This window comes from Danio aesculapii, chromosome 6 (genome assembly GCF_903798145.1).
Source record: "Danio aesculapii chromosome 6, fDanAes4.1, whole genome shotgun sequence".
Classification (NCBI taxonomy): domain Eukaryota; kingdom Metazoa; phylum Chordata; class Actinopteri; order Cypriniformes; family Danionidae; genus Danio; species Danio aesculapii.
In genome coordinates, this window is record NC_079440.1 from 38,670,089 (window position 1) to 38,683,106 (window position 13,018).

Below are 13,018 nucleotides of genomic sequence, written 5' to 3' on the forward strand. Positions count from 1 at the left end.
CTGGCAATACTTTTAGTTGACTTTTTAGCAAGACACTCCTCATATAGTCGCCTGTGGTGCTTTTTTAGGTGCTGGTTGTTGTATTACCTCATGCTGTAGCAACAATTCTACGACAGGTCTTACAAATGAACTGTTTTTGTTTAGTGTCTGTGACTTTAAAACCAAAATATTCCCATATTACTGATGTCGTTTTTCTTTGTTAATAATTAGTCTATTAATGCTTCTGAAGTGGCAAATGCCATCATCCCACTCGTCCGTGCTTTCCTGTTTGTTTGTGTTTTTTTTGATTATTATTATTATATATTTTTTTTTTGGTAGGCGTTCCGCATAGTTTCGTTGCACAATTCTGATTGGGCAGAACAAAAGTGTGCTCACTCAATTGGCTAGTAAGACTATGACACACAGACAGCAGTCACGCATCCGTTCTGGGCAGGGAAAATTAAATAATAATATATATTTCATATTGCAGCCTCTTGCGATTAGCTAATCGCAATGTTTCCAATTGTGATTGCGATTCGATTTCGATTATTCACACAGCCCAACTGTACCTACTAACACTCTGATGAAAGTTAGTTGGTACTGTACTTGAAAAGTTACTTATATAATTTAAAGGATGTCTAAACACGTTGTTTTTGCTGAGAAAATCTAAATAATTTAGGCCTGCTTTATAATCAAACTATCATAACAGTGCATAATTTTAATTACCCCATCTGTCAAAATTAATCCAAAGATTTGGCTTTTATATATATATATATATAATAATATATATATATATATATAATAATATATATATATAATCAAAAATAGTACATATTATAGTATGACTGGCTCAACCTCACGATAAGGTCAGAGAAACTTAGTTCACTTTACAGTTGTACAATTGTAAGCCGTAAACACAAAAGACAGCCGTGGCATCGCATCTTAAAAGCAAATTATTTGAGGCTCTCTCATTGAACCCATTGGGTTTTTTTGCTTAATCAAATCATCTGTTTTCTTGCCTACAGCACCATATTTTAACATGGTCTAAGGATCCTATCAGTTCTTAAGCTTTTAGTCCCTGCTGAGCACAGTTGGAGACTAAGATTATCTCTGACTGAGTTGGAAAACTTTATTTGGCGATGAAGTCTAATGCGCTCAGATTTTGATGTAATTTGACCTTGGCCTTCCTCAATATCCTGTAGTGAATATAGAGGACAGTTGATTCAGATAACTCCATTCCGTGAGCTAGTGAAATGAATTTAGCTCTGTCGGACTAAGCGCTGTTTCACCCCAGGTCTGTTCCTTCCAGGATTTCACGTTCCAGAATATCACCATCTGGAGCTGCTTTGTGCTTTACATTTATGCAGGTAGAGTTATTCTGAACCCTCTCAGCTGATGAGAAACACACAATATCTCCCACTGATTAGCACAAACTATTTATTTTATGTAGACGTGTGCATACTACTGAATATTGAAACGAAAAACATTCTAGTCAATATGATACCACAAGGTGAATTACAGCGCAGTCTTATTTGCTCCTTTCACTGCAGAAGCGTTTATTATTTATTATTTATTTTTTTTACTATTACAAGTCTCCCTACTTTTTTGTACTCATGCTGTTTTTATTATTACCTCTAAGGGGATGTTACTATTGATTTTGGCATTGAGTTGCCCTTGCTGAGAAAAATCTGCAGACACTTTGGTTGTAAAGATTTTTTTGCCCCATTCTTTCACATAAAAGCTCATCTCCTTGTACAGTGACTTACTGCTTTTCAGACCCCTGCGCATGACTGTAAAATGTCCCCATGGATGTGTGGTCAATATAGTAAAGATGTGATATAATGAAATTCATAAAGGTTTTGACGCAGGTAAAATCTCCAATATATTAACCTCATCATTCAGTGATGTGTCAAGTAATTCCACTGTACAGTGCACTCAATGGCCACTTTATGTGGTTACCTTTCTAGTACCAGGTTGGACTCCATATTTCTTTGTGATTTAACAAGACACTGGAAACATTCCTCTAAGATTTTTGGTTCATATGGACATGATAGCATGAATCCACGAACACACATTCCTTTCTTCTGCACCTTCAATTGTGCTCAATTAGATTCAGAACTGCTGACTGTGGAGGTCATTTGAGTATAGAGAAGTCAGTGACTACGTTTACATTGACATCAGTAATCGAATTATTTGCATAATCTGAATAAGACAATAACATCATTAAGGTGTTTACATGAGTTGCGTTTTGAATGTTCCTTTCATAATCCTGTTTTACATGTTATAGCAATTTGATTAACGTAAATGTGTCACCACACTTTCCATGTTTCCTCTGGAGTTTCATGTATTAAGGGTGTTTCATTTTTAATTTGTCGACTTTAACTGCAGTTTGGCACTTTCATTTTCATTCAGAAAGGTTTCTTTTTCATGCATGTCCCTGTGACAAATGAGATATTGGATGCAAATGTGGACTGTTGGAAGAGTGTTATTTTAATGGAATTTGATGGCGCATGCAGAATGGGAAAAATTTTTTGCAATGCAGGTGTCTGTGGTCCTTCACTGACTCGGTAGGTGCAGAGAATAGTGTCAAACAGCCGTTTGTGTATAAACTATCCTGTCCAAAATGCGGCGAAAATCCTACACGACGGTAATAGTTTGATTAAGGTCCCATTGACATCATCTGCCAATGTAAAGTTCTCAAGGTGAATGCCTACCTTGGCTCTAAGGGTCAAATGACAAAAAATAAGTTCAAGAATCCTGGTGTGATTCTGGAGTCAGATCTGAGTTTTAGTAGCCATGTCAAACCATGTCTCAGTGGAGGACTTGTTCATGCTTTTATCAGCAGCAGGGTGGATTACTGTAATGGACTCCTCACCGGTCTTCCCAAAAAGACAGTCAGACAGTTGCAGCTCATCCTGAATGCTGCTGTCAGGATTCTGACCAGAACCAGAAAATCAGAGCACATCACACCATGTCCTCAGGTCTTTACCCTGTCTCCCAGTTACATTCAGAATAGATTTTAAAGTATTATTAAATGGCCTAAGACCTCAACATATTACAAATATGCTCACTGAATACAAACCTAACAGATCCCTCAGATCTTTAAGATCATATAAACTAGAAATTCAACGAGTTCAGTCAAAGCAGGGTGAATCCACCTTCACCTACTGTATTACACACATTCAAATCAAGACTGATAAAACACTTCTGTTTAGCTGTGCCTTTACTGAATGAGCACTTTGCTACGTCCGACAGATCGCACTATTATGTCTTTCTTTTTTTCATTCTTTTATATCCTGTTTTATCACATTTTAATCTGTTTTGATCTGTTTTTAATCATTTTTATTTATATTATTTTTTTTCTTATACTTGTCTTTTCTATTCCTGTTTATGTAAAGCACTTTGAATTGCGGTGATGCAGTGGCGCAGTAGGTAGTGCTGTCGCTTCACACCAAGAAGGTCGCTGGTTCAAGCCTCAGCTGGGTCAGTTGGTGTTTCTGTGTGGAGTCTCCATGTTCTCCCTGCGTTTGCGTGGGCTTCCTCCAGGTGCTCCGGTTTCCCCCACAGTCCAAACACATGCAGTAGGCTAAATTGTCCGTATAGTGTATGAGTTTGAATGAATGTGTATGCATGTTTCCCTGAGATGGGTTGCAGCTGGAAGGGCATCCGCTGCGTAAAACATGTGCTGAATAAGTTGGCGGTTCATTCTGCTGTGGACTAAGCCGAAAAGAAAATGAATGAATGAATAAACTTTGAATTGCCACTGTGTATAAAATGTGCTACAGTATATAAATAAACTTTCCCTGCCAAGGTGTTAACATGTCTGTACTGCCAACACAATCTAACTACAGTTCGTAACTTTTTGATTTAGTGGCTAATTCCTATCAATTCGTACGATGTAATTCGTACAATTTTGTAAGATTTGCTCATCACCCAATGATGGTTGGGTTTAGGAGTGGGGTTGGGTGCCATGCCTTCTTTTTAAAATCATACATTTTCATACGACTGACCTCGTACGAATTAGCCACTAAACTGACAAAGCGTAAAATACTTACGTTTTCTTGTGAGATCAGGGTGGTACTGCACTTCAAAAATGTGTCTAAAATTGGCATACTCCACATGTCTTCAATCTCTGTTTAGTTCAATTATGACTTTATTCTGAATAAGGTAATCAAAAATGGCTGTTTACATGGTAGACTCTTAATCACAGTATTATCTTACTCGTATTAAAGTCGGATTATTGGTGGCCATGTAAACGTACTCAATGTCATGTTCAAGAAACCATTTTGAGACAATCTACTGTAAGCTTCGTAGCATGCCGTGTTATCCTTTTAGGAACTAGTCAATCTAGTCATAAATAGCTAGACATTTTCTGCAACACCATTCGGGTAGGTTGTGTTTTTTAACACATTTAAACAATGCTCAGCTGGTACTTAGGCCCCATTGTGTGATATGACACTTTCAGCACGAATCGGCTTGACTCAGCTTGCTTTACTTTGGCTCTCGTTGCTATTCCACTGTAGTTTAGTACTGCATCAAAGTGTGTGGGATTATAGGCATATTGTTATAGTTACACCGCTGTGACATTCCTGGCCACCTCATTTAGCTCTTGCTGCATCCGCTCCTCAGCTACCAATGAGAGGAATGCCTGCACCTCGTCTATTGACCACAATGCAGTCTTAAAAAATGATTCTATGGTGGCTGGTGTAGACTTTTTATTTATTTAAATATAGCAGGTGTCTAGTATATTCCAAATCCATATTCCATATTGCAAAAGTATATTAGTATCAGTGTGGCTGAAACCTCAACCAAGGTGGTACTAAAAAAATAGCAGGCATGCAAAGATGAAGTGTATTGAGACATGCCATGCAGTGGAAAAGCACCAAAAATGTACTAAGAGAATAAACACCTCACCATTACAACAGCAGTGGTAGCCTGAACCATTGATAAAAGTCAGAATGGATCCATGCTTTCATGAAGTTTACATCAAATGCTGAACATACCATGTGAATGTTGCAGAAGAAATTCAAACAGCAGCCGTCACGCTAGATTTGAAGCATGCAACATTTTATTGGACAATTCTGCAAAAAAGTGTCGAGATAAAACAAGATGATACAACACTGGTAAAGTGAGTGATTGCTCCACACTCCAAAAAAAAGATCACTGCTGCTTGTTCAACCTGTTAAAAATGAGCTGAAAAAGCTTTTATATTGTCATGTAGCTCAAGTATTTAAACATCGTCACCTTAGAATTATAAGGTTCTATCTGCATTCTGAATGACTTTGAGGTATTGAGCTTCAAAGATTTGCAGTCCATATAGCAAACAATATGCGTGTAACAGTTCTCTTTCATACATGAACATGACAGAGACCCTAAATGTACTCTAAATGTAAATTATCAAACTTCTCTTACATTTGCAAATTGGAGTAAAAAAAAAAACACGGTAAATGCAGATGCAAAAAAAGATCCAAAGAAGGTAAATGTAAACCTTCTAATTCTGAGAAGTCAATTTCCTCTTGGAATTATAAGGTTACATCTGGCAGATCATTCATTGAAGCATTATTTTTCAAAAAATACAATCAAAAAATAAATAATTTGGTGTTGTAACAATATGTTGATGCTTGAGAAAGTTACTTTTTTACTTTCTATTACATTTAATGAATGTTTTAGGATGAATATTTTTCCTTCTTCAAATTAAGCATACAAAGCTGTGCTAAATATTTTGTCCAGTGCAGATGTTAATTTTATCTAATTAATATGTTAATGTTTATTAAATGCTATGCTTTATATAAATTATTGAATTATATTATATTATATTATATTATATTATATTATATTATATTATATTATATTATATTATATTATATTATATTATATTATATTATATTATATTATATTATATTATATTATATTATATTGAATTCAATTAAGTATTTGCCCTTCAAGGCTTAATATTAAATTTAAAGACTTTAAAAGAAAACAGACAAGGAGCAAATGAGTTTGATAAACACTGAAAATTTTTTCACTTGGCACCACTTTGTGTGGTGCAGTATTATTTAGCTGACTCTGATTTTGTGTTTCTTTCTGGTCTTTTCCACTCTCAATGGAGCAGTCTGGCGAAATAACAAAGAAAGCTGATGCTGATTGGTCCTCGTGCATGCATTAAAAATGCTGATTGGCTCACAGAAAGAACCTTATAGAGCCAAGCTAGAGTTTGATTTGTTGATAAACTGTTTTTTTGTTTTTTTAAGTAAAAAGTCTGAAAATGTAAACAACTTATTAAAAAAAACATCCAATAATGTAAATGAATTGGCATTTAATAAGAATATGTGAATAACAAAATTTTGACAAAAATTTCTGATAGAACCTTATAATTCTAGGGTGACGACATGTCAATTAGAGAGAGAGAAAGAGACAGCGCAATATCCACCAGGTAACCAATATAAACTAATAACTGTTGCATCACGTGCATAAACCACGCCATAGACACGACATTAAGATGCCTACTGGTTTTAAAAGACCTAGATTAAAAGAAGATGGCCAAATCATAACTTTTCTGTCATAAACTATAGTAAAAAAGAAGAATAAATAAATAAAAAAAATAAACCCTGCAAACAGATTAAATAGAGGAATGAAAAAAAAAAAAACGCTTTTATCAGTTGTCAGTCAGTTTTTGATATTTGTTTTATCTTCAACTTACTTAAATTTGTAAACCATTATGTTAATTTAAGCGTTTTGTATTAGGACAACATGAAGGAATTGTGTTGGTCCAACTATCTGGTTAGGGGATTTGTAGTTCCCAGCATGCTTTGTGTGGGATTTAATTAAGAGAGGAAAATGTTGACAATACAAGTAATCTTAGGTGTTTAAAGTTAATAGTAGGACTTCACGTTAGTTTGAAGATTTAGTAGAGTTTCATGTAAAGCTTTGAGTTTTGACATTACCACCTTGCAGAAGTTTTGGCAGCTTAATTAGCAGAAATGCAGTTTGTTGCTTTGCTCAGTGAGCAATAACTGTCCTAAAATGAGTTCTGAGATCATTCTCAATCAGCTGTATATGTAACTCATGAAATATGCTTAAAAATGGCTTCTTTTAGTTCATTTAGGATAACTTCAAATAAAATGAAGAGACTTCGAAATGTACCACACATAATAGACATGGTAATATCAGACCTTTGAGTTTAAGTTAATATAAATACAAATGTATTTAAATGTTTATTTGATAAAATCATGTTGTACCAACTCAATTGCATTTAATTGTGTAAATAGTTTTATGTTGGTGCTAAACAAATTTATTGGATGAAAATCCTAAAAAATCCTGTTTTATTTTGGCTAAAGTTTTTATTTTTATAAAAACCATTTTAAGTTCAAAAACTTAAAATGCCACTTATTAGCCCCTTTAAACTATATATATTTTTAATAGTCTATAGAACAAACCAGTGTTATACAATAACTTGCCTAATTACCCTAACCTAGTTACCTAATAATTACCCTATCCTAGTTAAACTAATTAACCAGTTAAGCCTTTAAATGTCACTTTAAGCTGTATAGAAGTTTCTTGAAAAATATTTAGTCAAATATTATTTACTGTCATCATGGCAAAGATAAAATAAATCAGTTATTAGAAATGAGTTATTAAAACTATTATGTTTAGAAATGTGTTGAAAAAAATCTCTCCATTAAACAGAAATTGGGGAAAAAAATAAACAGGGGGGGGGGGGGGGGGCTGATAATTCTGACTTCAACTGTATATTACCTTTCTGTACCAAGAGGTCATGTTTTGTTCTTCCATTGGTCTCACGCATTCCTGTGATTCAAATTCGTAGATCAGAGTTCATCAAGCTTAAACTTTGGATTGTAGCGACATGCAAAACTTGTCTGGTCTGGCTCATTTGCAAGTTTATGAATTAAAGTCAATGGAGCAAAAAGTGTAACATGACTGTGCATTTATCCTTATTCCAGTCTTCTTTTCTAGTCTTGCAGCAAGCTTATGTCTGATCTTCTGTTATTGATTTTTAGTGAAGCTTTGTGAAATAAAGCCTCACATTTTTTATTTTTTTTTTTTTTACTAAATGTAATGGCACCAAGAGGTATATATATATATATATATATATATATATATATATATATATATATATATATATATATATATATATATATAATATTATTATTATTTTTTTTTATTTTGTATTTTTTTTTTTTTGGTACTTTTGTTTAATGTGTTATTAGTGTTGACACATTTGTATAATTGTACTATAAGCCATAGTTAAAACATTAGCAGGAGACATAACAGAAAAGGCAGAAAAATATCAAAGAAAAAGGCAGAAAAGAAAAGAAAAAAATGATTCCCCTGAAAACACTTCAGGGGAAAGAAAGTCCGATGCATATAAGGCTTGAGAATCTGATAGGGGACTGATGCTCTATACCTTGGTAAAAAGGATTTTTCTGTTCAATTTTGAAACCTGCCAGGCTACAGCAGTCCTAATCTGGAGGCGAATAGTCTTTGAGTTAGAGAGAAAAAAGCATAACACAGTTCACTGCTTTCTCTCAAACATACACACACACGATCAATAGACTGAATGGTAGCCTGACAACTGAACAAACAAATGTTATTTTAGATTTATGCACTCAGAACTCACCCCAACTAATGCTTCTGAAAATGCATTTCTTTTTATTTGTTAGAAAAAAAAGCAAAGACACATATTATTTAGCACTGCTAAATTAAAACACACGTGGAAATCGAGTGCTGTGCGTTTCAGAGGTTGTTTTGATAAATCTTTGAAGTGTGCGATGACGGGCATAATTCAGGGTCATAAGAATGACTGCTTTGTGACAACGTTGAGAAGAGAGCTGGCAAAAAAGTGCATGGCTCAGCATATTATATGGTGCCATTAAAATTCAATTTACAGCCAGTTTCAGGCATTGCCTGTACTTTCAAGCAATATGAAGGCAGCTCACCTTCCAAGCTGGAGATGTGGCAGACATTGCAAATTGACATGGCATTTCGGTGCTGTGGAGCTATTTATTAACCTTATCACTGCTTGAACTTTCTTAACAATACCCTTCCAGTGTGCAGACCTGGTCAGCATTGTCAGTTGCTGAAATTAAAGTGAAAATAGGTTGGCTGCATCTTCAAATTGAAAAGTATGCATGTCTCTAAGAAAGTACGAGATGTGCCATTGACAGGAGGACCTGCCAGGACTAGTGAAGTGCCTTTTTGCAGTAGCAGAATAAGTGGGGAAATGCAGCATGCTGGAAATATTAAACAGTTTTATTCACAAATCACTACGACCTGAATGTTCTCAAAGTTCTTTACCAGTTAGCCATTCTGCAGCTTTTCACACTTAAAATTGTGCAAGTCCTGGATGGGTCATTCTGAAACCAGGGTCGACTGAATCATTTGTTGTCATTTTCCATGTTCATGCTGTTTAGACTTTATTGTTAACACCATTCAGTTCATGTTCTTATTTGCATAAACGCACTGTAAAAACTATGGCTAAAGTATTTATTTTAGACAGGTAATGTTACAGTATGTTTTAAAGCTATTTCAGTCACGCAAAGCTGATGTAGATTGTGTTGTTTTACGAATGGGTTAAATGCACAGAAGTGTTGTTCAGCTACTGAAATCTTCCGGCGAACGATTGATGTAACTATTTTCAATTTTCAATAAGCATCGAAAATGTAGATTTTTATTTAGTTTAACAACAAAACATCAGATAATAGTGCTATTCCGCCTAGCCTGCTTTACTGAGATAAAGTTGTTTTAATATTCACACTGGTTTATTTTTGAACAATGACAACCTGTGACTCGGTCCCTATATTGTTTACCATGCTACTTTGAACATTCAGTTTGAAATAGCATGTAAGTATGGCTGAGTAGTAAGTATAATTCCTGCACGCCGCCGGCCAACCACTAAGCATACAGTAGTTGCTTTAGGACAAAGCACAATCTCTAAAAGACACCAGCATCATGTTGACAAATAAGGTTATTACAATTAAAGTGTTATGATAGTTTGATTATAAGTTTTTTTGAACCATTCTCACTTGATTTGTTCATCCACACTAATCAGAAGATATTGGCTGTTTTCTTTTGCTGTCTTGTGCATTTATTCTGAGCTTGAGCATCAGCCCTATGTTGCTGGTTGTTCACTTAACAGCCACTGGTGTTGTTAATAACATAGATTTCTGAATTCTGCATATAGCACTTCTGACTACAATTAACTCATTTCCATCAACACTTGACATTTTTATTTCTTTCCCTCCAATATATTGCATTCGAACGTTTCTGTGGCTGTTTCAAATGCATAAATGTTTAATGTGGTGCAAATATAGCTGAGTATGACTGGCTGTTTGTTATTAAACAATTGGCTTTTACATTCAACCGTTATTTGTTTTTGTAAGTTTTAACATGTATATCTTTGTATATAAAATATATATTTAAACTTCAAAATAGAATTGTACACTGTTAAAAAAATCAAGCAGCTTTGGTGAATTATTATTTAATAACTTTTTTATTTAGGCAGCACAATGGCTCAGTGGTTAGCACCGTTGCCTCAAAGCAAGATGCTGTGTTCGAGTCCCAGCTGGGCCGGTTGGCATTACTGTGTGGAGTTTGCATGTTCTCCCTGAGTACGCATGGGTTTTCCTCCAGGTGCTCCGTTTTCCCCCCGCAGTCCAAATCATAGGGTAAAAAAAAAATAGTTTTACTGTATAAGTGTGAGTGTGAATGCAAGAGTGTGTGGGTGTTTCCCAATACTGGGATGCGGCTGGAATGGCATTCAATGCGTAAAACATATGCCGGAATAGTTAGCGGTTCATTTCACTGTGGCAACCACTGATAAATAAGGGACTAAAAAAATGAATTTCTGCATGTTGATGGATTTGCTCTTCAGTGTTTGGACTTTCAGCAGTTAAAAATTAAACTACACTGAACTGAACTAAACTGAACGTCAACTCTGAAAACTGGACTGACACAGTTTCAGTTTACTAGAACTTCTTATTATCTTCTTAACTGAGTCCAATCAAAAATATTAACTTAACTTTTAACTTAACTTAGACATTTTCGCTCTTCCAAGATTTTATTACTTGACATTTTTACAGAGCAGTTTCCAGAGACTCTTTCATAATCACCATCAGACCTCTTCATGAGTTTCCAAATTTAAAATACCGCATCAGGACACAATTGCGTTTCGTCCAATCCCTTATTAATTTGTTGGCATTAGAAGGCAGACACCTGTTCTCCTATTGGGAAATGTGAGCAATGACCATTGTTTGCTCTTCCCCATCTCTGTTATTCTCTTTCCCTGTTCCTGCAGAGACATAGAGGGACGTCGAGCAAACGGTGATTGACAGCACAGTTAAATTACTGCGAAATTCCAGGAGAGCATAAGCCACTTGGGAGGACTGACTGCATTCTCCTCAAATCAGGCATGGGCATCCCCATGTTCCTCAGGCCTAAATTAACAGTTCTAAAACAGACCCATGAGCCTGGTGCTAAACAAAATGAACGTGGATAATGCCAAGTTAATTAACACAGACCCAGATGCTCAGCCTTATGAATACTTGGTCTGCCAAAGAGGGAATATTCTGCACTAGATATGTTTATTTTGACGTCAGTACCTCAGTGTCAATGAGACAGACAGGCTGTGGTAGCCTCTCTCACTGCTTTACCAATTTAGTTTTACTCAATTGTTGTTTTTTTTTTTTTCATGGGTTCAGTGATTAATTCCAGCATCCTGGTATGTGAGGACACTGATGGAGGCTCGGAGCTTTTAATGGAAGGGCTGTTGTCAGGAGTGAAATTAAAGCCACAACTTTGGCTGATGATTGTGGGAATGGAATTGGAGTCATCTTTTTAAAGTTATAACTGAGATGCATGATCTAGTAGGGGAGATCGCTTTATTTTCATTGATTTTATTATAGCATTTGTACTTCTTAGTCAGATGCAACCTGTCAGACTCCACAACAACAGGGACAATGCACTGGAGATCATTAGTCTCGAGCAAAAATTAGATCGCACAGCATGATTCACCTTTAAAGATCCCGTCTCTAATGAATGATTCATATGCAGAGTCATTAGTCTGTAATCTAAAAACAAAGCACTCTTATTTTAATAACCTTTGCAGCTTATATAAATCAGAATTGAATAGCTTAGAAATGTGTCATTCAGACAAATGGAATTTAGAAAGAGCACTTAAGCTATTGTGGCTTTTTTAAAAGTGGTCCTTAATGGTGCACAGTTTTAAAGATTCAGGTCCTGTATAATTTGATTGGCTGAAAGCGCTGATATTTATTCCAACAGCACTCAAACTTTTTTAAACTGCAGACAGACTGTCAGTCTGTGTATTAGTGGCTGTCTGTGTATTATTTTTCTCTGACTTGTGAAGTCTGTACCCTTGAAAGAAAAATACAATGAGTAAAATTCACATGATTTTATTATTTGGAAAGTTATTGCATGCAGTGTTTAAAACAAATGTAATGTATAGGGAATTTGCCTGACTTAGTTATGCAAATAAATGTAATTTGTTCAACACAGGCTCATTCTGAAAACGTAGCTCTACAGACGTTTCTGGAGACAGCGAATTACAAAGCCAGAGGTACATATGGCTGCATTTTATTTTATTTTTTAAAATGAACCTACAGGGCAGTGTGATGCCGTTTCTTTTCGTGCTTACCAGCTGACCGCTTACCTCCGAATGGATGGCATTCCGGCTGCAACCATTTTGTCCCGTTAGCGCGCCATGTACGTTGGCGGATTTGAGATGCAAAGAGGAGTTGACCACGACGACGGGGTTCAAGTCTGGTTCCAGAAAGCGGGTAAGACGAAAACAGAATCCCAAAAATAAAACAAACAAGTAAATAGCAGGGTGATAATGTGGTAAAATCTGAAAACGTGGTAAAAAAAAAAAATGCAGAAAAACGTGTATATCGCAGTCTCCAGGGAAGTCTGTAAAGGTACTTTTTCAGAATAAGCTTGGGTTGAATTTGTTGGACTTTGCTGGGTTTCAAGTACATTTCTGTTTTATTCAAGCAACGTTACA